Genomic DNA, 8,508 nt, shown 5'->3' with positions numbered 1-8,508 from the left:
CTTCTTTGGAGACCACATCTATTTCTGCTTCCATACCAGCAACACCAAAATGAGATTTCCTCTGTTCTCAGTGGATGAAGCTTTTGCAAGTTCATATCCATGTGTTCAAAGACTTCGTATAAATAAGATTTAGAAACCTTTTCTTTCAAGAGTGTTGTGCAGTTAGTTAATTCCACTAACTGCATGAAAGAAAGGGAGCAACAGGAATTTGAATAACTTGTCCAGAAACAGTTTCAAAGACTAACAAAGGATTTCTGTCTCTCAGTTCCTCTCAGTACCCAGTGCAACAAGACTTCATTTCTAGCCTTGTTTCTGCTGTTACTTGCATTAAAAATACGTTCAGTTAAGTTTAGAAGACAATTAGTATGTCCATTTACTATGTGCCTCCCATCTATTCATTTCCACATCTTGATTTTGAAACAAAATCAGAAAAATGTTTTCTTTGCATTATCATCCCCTAGCAGTTCAGTTCTGTTGCCTTGAACGTCAATTACAGAAGTATGTGCTCTCTATTGAGAACATACTTTATGCTTCCCAAGGTGTACAAATGCTAAATTAGATATTCTACATCCTATCATAAAAAAATCACTAAATCAAATTGTTACATGACTAAAAGCAAGGTGTCCAACAATGTTTATATTGTTACATAAGTGTACATGTTGGTATGTATTTTTTTAAAAAATAGGAAAAACTCTGGAAGGTTAGAGAAGAGTTCTCAGTGGTCACCTCAAAGGAGGGTACTAAAATTTGAAACTAAAGGTAAAAGAAAATTTCTTTTTAAATTCCATAGCAAAACTAGTTGGGGGATAACTAGTTAATACTCTTCAAAAGAGTCAAGTCGTGAGTGATAACAAAAGACCAAAGTACTATTCCAAATTGAAGGAGATGGAGGAGACACGGCCACTCAATGTAACATACTAGCCTAGGCTGGATCTTGGAACAGAAAAGTGAATTAGTGTAACAAAGGTAAAATCCAAATACGGTCTATAATTTAATTAATTGCTCTAATGTTCATTTCTTAGTTTTGATTAAGTGTACCATGATTATGTAAGATGTTTGAAGCCAGATGAAGGATATAGTATGGGAATTCTCTGCAACTCTTATGGAAATATAGACTTATTTCAGGGAGCGCCTGACTGGCTAAGGTGGAAGAGCGTGCAACTCTGATCTTGGGATTGTGAGTTCCACACTGGGTATAGTGATGACTTAAACAAACAAACAAACAAAACTTATTTCAAATTAAAGACTTTCATAAAAAAGAGAAAAGGAAAAGCTTGTAAAACAAAACAAAATAGAACAACAAAAAAAAAACCCCAAACCCTTCCTGGATCCCACCTCATACTTAATGAATCTGATCAAACATAGAAATCTGCTTGTTGAATATACTTCCAGGTATTTTAATCTAATCTGCTGCATGTCAGAGTTTAAGAATCCGGATTCCAGGGGAATCCCTGGGTGGCTCAGCGGTTTGGCGCCTGCCTTTGGCCCAGGGCGCGATCCTGGAGTCCCGGGATTGAGTCCCGTGTTGGGCTCCCGTGTCTCTGCCTCTCTCTCTCTATCATAAATAAATAAAGCTTAAAAAAAAAAGAACCCCTATTCCATGTACTTTGAAAATTGTTTTAAACATCAAGAACCATGTTTGAAAAAGAAAGTAACAAGAATGTACTTATGCACTACTTGTGTAAGTAAAAAGAGTAGCAGGATAGCCTAAGTCAGTGGCTCTCAACTTTGGGTGGATGTAAAAAAACACCTGAAGAGGTTTCACAAAACTGCAATGAGGGCACATCCCAAATCAATTGTGCCAGAATCTCTGTGATGGGAGCTAGGCATGAGTGGTTTTAGAAGTTCCCCAGGTGATTCTAACAGGAAGTCAAGGATAACTATCTTTGGCTTAAACATTTAAACCCAAATAGTCAAAGGATAAAGACAAGAAAAAATAATAGGGCAGCCCCCGGTGGCCCGGTGGTTTAGTGCCGCCTCCCGCCCGGGCCTGATCCTGGAGACCCAGGATCAAGTCCCGCATTGGGTTCCCTGCATGGAGCCTGCTTTGCCCTCTGCTTCTCTCCCTCTCTCCCTGCATGTCTCTCATGAGTAAATAAAATAAAATCTTAAAAAAAAAGGAAGAAAATATAGCCCATATAGTTGGCAGAGCTTATCTTTAAGAGATGGGAGATATTTTACCGCTTATTGCACTTGAAAATTTTCCTCAATTCTGTTTCTTGTGCATTGCTTTTTATTCAGAAAAAAATGTTTTAAAAAAGAATGAGTCCTTGTTCATCACAAAAAGAAAATTCTGGGCAGCCCGGGTGGCTCAGCAATTTAGCGCTGCCTTCAGCCCAGGGCCTGATCCTGGAGTCCCGGGATCAAGTCCCATGTCAGACTTCCTGCATGGAACCTGCCTCTTCCTCTGCCTGTGTCTCTGCTGTTCTCTCTCTCTCTCTGTCTCTGTGTGTGTATGTGTCTCTCATGAATAAATAAATACAATTTTAAAAAAAAGAAAATTCTTTCATTTCCCGTAGAGCTCTCCATTCTGTTTTAGGCTAAGGACAAAGCACTACCAGCCTTCTAAATGTTGGTTGGTGGAGGTATCTGCTTGGTTCTTCCTGAAGAACAAAATTGCTCAACCCACATATGTACATATTTACATAGTTGTAGCACAAGTGAATTAACTTGATCCAACACTATACCCAGGCAGCTGACTGGACCAAGAGTTTAAGAAAACCTCCCTGGGATTTTTTGCATGTGAGAGAAAATGTAGAAATATAGAAAATATAGCTAATCTCTCTTGGATGGCCTGAACCATCAAATACTAAACTTGCTGAAACTAATTGAGTACTTTCTTTTTTCCCCAGTTATTGCTAAGTATCATAATACATCCATGTTCCCACTGGCATATGAAGATCAGAGAATTATAAAGTATGTATCACATAAATTAATTGTCAACAGAGATTCCCCTCTGGGCACAAGAGTGGAACTTGTGGGCAGAGAGAATGAATTTCTTTTTTTCACATTTAGTATATATATATTTCAATGTTGTTTAGAAAAGTTTTAAAGACATTGGATCAGTTTGTTGCCTGAATAATTAAAACTTCATGAGGGTCAGTGACTTTGACCCTTATACTTTGTGGAATTCTCTTGGAAGCTTTGAAATGCTCCCCACAAGAAGACAGTGGCCTCCATTTGTTACAGGCTGGCTGATTCACGAAATCCTCTTCTTGAATTCATTAAAATTTAGTTGTTGGAAAGAAGCTTAGAGGGAAAGGAGACATGAAAGTCGGGTGCTTTACACCTGGCTGGCTCAGCTGGAAGAGCATGTGACCTTGATCTTGGGGTTGTGAGTTCGAGCCCCACATTGAATGTAGAGATTACTAAATTAATTGATTAATTAACTTAAAAAAAATCAGTGGTGTTTCAGGCAGATTTTCTCAACCTATGGCCCAAGGATGGCTATGGATTCATGGAGGCCATAGACCTGAAAGGGGAAAAGTACCTCTTTATTTTAGAACTTTAGAGCAAAATAAAATAATTTAGCAAATAAAAGCAATAATTGTCTTTTACTCTCATTTAAAGAAAAGATATTTATAAATATGGAAAAGTTCACATGCCAAACAAGTCTTTATCATCTTGAAGAGACTTGGCACGAAGGAAACAATTTTACCAAAGTCATCTGGAGATACACCATCTTCCTAAAGCTCTAGAAAGCTCTTTTGTTTAGAAAGAGGACTTAAGCAAAAACCAATTTTGATAACAAGGATGATATTTTTCTTTTTAATCAAGCAAGCAGTATTTGACAGAGTTTTGATTTATAACAGTTATAATTTACAGCACTTATAAGCCAATCAGAGTGAAGTGATGGATACAAGTACTCAATTTAGGAGCTCAAGATTATTGCCTGGAATCACCATGTTGACATTTATGGCAATTTCATAGCTTACACCAAAGATCTGTAGAAGACAATGCCAGAGGACTCAGCAGTAAGTCATTAGCAGTCGTGTGTCAGTTCATCCTGTTGTATACTTTGGCTTTAAAAAGTTCATGGAAGGATGGCAGGGAAGGGAACAAAGGACAGCAGCATCTGGTGAGGGGATGGTAGAGGATGGGGATGGAAGAGGCAGCAGTATCATGTGATGCCCTCGGTGTCCACAGAGCACATTGTATATTTGCTTATCCCTCAGTGGGACACATGCTCTGTTTTTATGCCAAATTGCCCAATCAGAGATTTCAACATTTTGTTTTGTTTTGTTTTCACCTTATCAGTGAGGATGCTAGTTATGATGGCAAGGGCACCATGCCCCTTTGTCTGGACCTACGGGTTAGGGAAACACCACTCATTGTCCCTTCCTCTCCCTTCCTTCTCAGTGGTCTGAATTTTTGGCAAGTTGCAGGGCATCCCAGGTTACTACAGGAGGACAGGGAAATCCTGTCTGGGAACAAAAACAGAGGGGAACAGGGTGAAGGATAGTCAGGGTGCAAGTATTCAAAAGTATGGTGCCAATTGGCAGATATGCTACATGTTTTTGAGGTTTGTTTGCTTCTGACCCTCCTGGCACCAGCCGCCATATTTCTCCATAAATAAGGAGTAATCCACCGAAGATCAGAGTGTGCCCAGTGGACAGGCAGCATCATTTAGGCAATTATTAGAAATTCAGATTCTCAGGCCCCAGCCCAAATCAACTAAATGGGACTATCTGGCATTAGGGCTCAGGAATCTGTGTTTTAATAAGCCTTCCAGATGATTTTTAGGTACACCAGGGCTTTGGGAAGCCCTGGCCTAAGCAATCCTCTGTAGGAATCTCTTCTGAGTAGGGAAGATGTCACTGTGCTACTGGGTAGCAGCCTTGTGATGTGGGTGTTTATCAAGGGGCCAGAACCCTGCAACTAAGGGCACCAAGGCCATGATCTCACTGGACATAGACCAAGGGGGAAAAATCCATTAGTTTTTCTTGAACTTGCCTATACTACATTCATGCCAATGAGTTTGCAAAACATAACACACCCTCACTGTGACTAATTGTTTTGAAATTGTAGGCAAGAGGAGAGGTTGAATAGTTCAGAGAATTAAGGCAGAACAAGTTGTTTAGGAAGTCTGAAACCTTTTTCTGGTTCTTCCACTGACTTTCTAAATATGGTGAGAGTCGGGACTGGGTATTACTCATGCTTTTATTACCAGCAACTGGCTCAATGCCTTGTTTGCTATAGCTGCTCAATGAGGGCTTGAAAATGTATAAATATGCAAATAAATGAATTAATGGAATTAAATGAAGCTTCTGTCTTTAATTTTGTGTGTCAGTTTTATATTGCTACCAAAACAAATTAGTGACTTAAACAACAAAATTTATTATCTTACATTTTTCCATGTCAGAAGTCCAGCATAGGTACCACTGGGCCTGAAATCAAGGTGTCAACAAGATCTCATTTCTTTCTGGAGGCTCTAGGGGACAGTTCATTTCCTTGATCATACAGGTTGTTGGCAGAATGTAGTTCCTTTTGGTTGTAGGACTCACATCCCCACTTATTCACTGGCTGTCAGCTGAGGCCTCACCTAGGTTGTAGAGGCAGGCTGTACTCCTTGGCTCATGGCCTCCTTCTTCCATCTTCAAGCCAGCAATAGAAAGTTGAGTGCCTCTCAGGCAATGAATCCCTCCTTTTTCTTACTCTGCGCATCTCTCTGACTGACTCTTCTGCCTTCCTCTTCTGCTTTTAAAGACTTGTATGGATAGATGGGTGTTACTCAGATAAACCAGAATAATTTCCCCGTATCAAGGCTCATCGTCTTCATTATCTGCAAAGTCCCTTCTCCAATGTAAGGTAATACACTTACAAATTCCAGAAATTAGGACATGTATAACTTTTGTGGGCCATTATTCTGCCTATCACACTTTACTGGAAAAAAATATATTAAAAGCATCTGAATCCCAGGGGTTTGATGAGGAACAGGTATGATGTTCTTGCAGAATGCATTAGCACAAGATGTAAACACTTAGAATTGGCCTTTTTGTGAGATGATTTGTTTAGAGAAATATGTAGTTCTCCACCATCATATCACCATTTTAAAAACACTCCCTCCTACACTCCTTCCTTCTTCCATATAATGTCTGATGGCACCTGAGTTCCTAACCCCTCCTCCTCTTTCCTTTCCTGTGTTTCCCAAAACACAACAGGAATAGTTAATAATTACTGATTGCTTTACTTCTATGCCATTTTCACACAAATCATCTCATTGAATTATAGGATATCAATTAAGTAGTTGTATTGTCATTTTAGAGTAAGAAGAGACTTAGAAAGTTTACCCTATTCAAGATAGTAAATCTTGGAGGGGCTTAGATTCTATCACAAGTCCCTCTTTTTAATCATTACAAACCCTACCTCATTGTGACACCCCAATTTTCATGTTTCTCTCACTCCAAGAAATAAACAGCAAAGCAAATTCAAATAGCAAAGCTATGTGTTCACTAGCTGGTCTATGAAGAAGTATGTATTAGTCAGGGTTCTCCAGAGAAACAGAACCAATGGGAGTTAGATAGATATAGATACACAAGAGAAAATTTGTTATGGAGATTAGCTCATGCACTATGGAGATGTACAATATGCATGATGTGCCATCTGCAAACTGGAGAACCAGAATTGCCAGTGGTGCCATTCAGTACAAACCCAAAGACCTGAGATTCAAGGGGCTGATGACATAAATCCCAGACAGAGTCTGAAGGCCAGCACTCTGGGGGAACCAAGAACACTAATGCCTGGGGGCAGAAGAAGATGAACATCTCAGCTCAAGCAAAATGAGCAAATTTACCCTTCCTCCACCATTTTGTTCTCTTCAGGACCTCAACAGTTTGGATGAAGCCTGCCCACATTGGTGAGGGCTCTCTTTGCTCAGTCTACCAATTCAAATGCTAATCTCTTCCAGAAACACCCTCAGAGATGCACCCAGGTATAATGTTTCACCATCTGGGCAGGCTTCAGCACAGTCCAGCTGGCACATTAAACTGTGGTGACAGACACTTTCATAACAAAACCTCAAGCTGTAAAGAATCCCAATGGTGAAAATTCAGGCATCTTGTGACTGACCAGGAGAGGAAGTCAAAATATCTGGTTTTACTCCATACACAAACATTTATAAAGCGTGGCAGAGTCACAGTTTAGGAGAAAAGCATTGGAGAATTCTTTTTCATCCTTTCTGTGCCAGAAAAACAAAGCACTAGTTGTATGGAGTAGTTAGGGACAGATCTAGAAAAGGTCTCAAGAAACTGGTTATTGCTACAGATACAATAGTTGAACAAAGTCTCTGACTTCTAGATTGAAATTCTATCCCTATCAGCATTGTATCTAAACTGGTCAAAATGTACCCTCAGTGGGGGAGCCCAAAAAAGGGAATGGGAACTATTGTGTAATGAGTTGTTTTATCCCTCTTTTGAATATTTAACCATTCCTGTCTAGTTCTCTTAATTCAGTGACTCATTATTTGTAAATATAGACTATTTTGCTATGTGTAGACACCATGCTAGGAACAGAGGTAAAAAGAGAGAATACAAAGTTCAACCACAGATTGAGACACACTCTCCAGCAACCAATTACAACATGACACGATCTCATCAGGATATAGTCACATTTTTATTCTTATCCTGGATAATACCTTGACCAAGAAAGCCCAAGGAAACACAGATTAATGTCTGAAAATTTGTTTGGAGGCCACATCTTGAACTACCCCCCAACCCCCCACCCCACCCAGAGATTCATTTTTGAACCCCAATGGTCCCATGCAGGGCAGGGCATCTCACTTTCCCTTTGCTTCTTCATGTTCCTGTTCCATTCACAAAAAGGAACTATGTTCCCAGAGAACAGGGACAGACTGTAGTCCCAGTACTGGGCTCCTGCCCACTCCTGAAGGCTGTTTACCCCTAGATTCCCCACTAGCTTTCCTAAAGCAAAAGCAAGCAACTCTAACATTTCTGGTACTTATTCTTTTATTGAAGTTATAAATAAGTACTTATTGTACCCTGTGTTCCCCATGTATATAATTTGCTGTGAGTAATAATCCCACAGCTCTGGTATTTTTGATGTAATTTTCTTTTTTCTTTTTCTTTTTTTTTTTTTGCATTAGCAGCACTGATTCTGTGAAAATGATAATATAGATGAAATTTTCTTCATCTGTCTCCTCTCTTTCAGCACTGACAGACTTCTAAGATTCCAAGAGGACATAGGACGCTATCAGATGCATTTTTAAAATAAAAACCTTGTTCCTTTTCCTCCTCTCCCTGACTCGTGGTGGATGATGAGATATGCTATTTATTTCTAACATGTTCCCATTATGCCTGGATGAAGTGCTTGGATGGAAGGCCTCAAAACATGTTCTTTGTGTAAAACACACAACATCTTCTTCTCCCAACTAACCAAGTAGGGAGCGGAGAAAAACTTAGAACCTCCTCAAGTGCTGGCTTATCAAGCCAATGTTCGTGATGATACATGATCTTCAAAGAAGTGGTATTTGAACTTTGTTGAAATGCATGG

This window comes from Vulpes lagopus, chromosome 7 (assembly GCF_018345385.1).
Source record: "Vulpes lagopus strain Blue_001 chromosome 7, ASM1834538v1, whole genome shotgun sequence".
Classification (NCBI taxonomy): domain Eukaryota; kingdom Metazoa; phylum Chordata; class Mammalia; order Carnivora; family Canidae; genus Vulpes; species Vulpes lagopus.
This window is presented reverse-complemented; position numbering follows the sequence as displayed.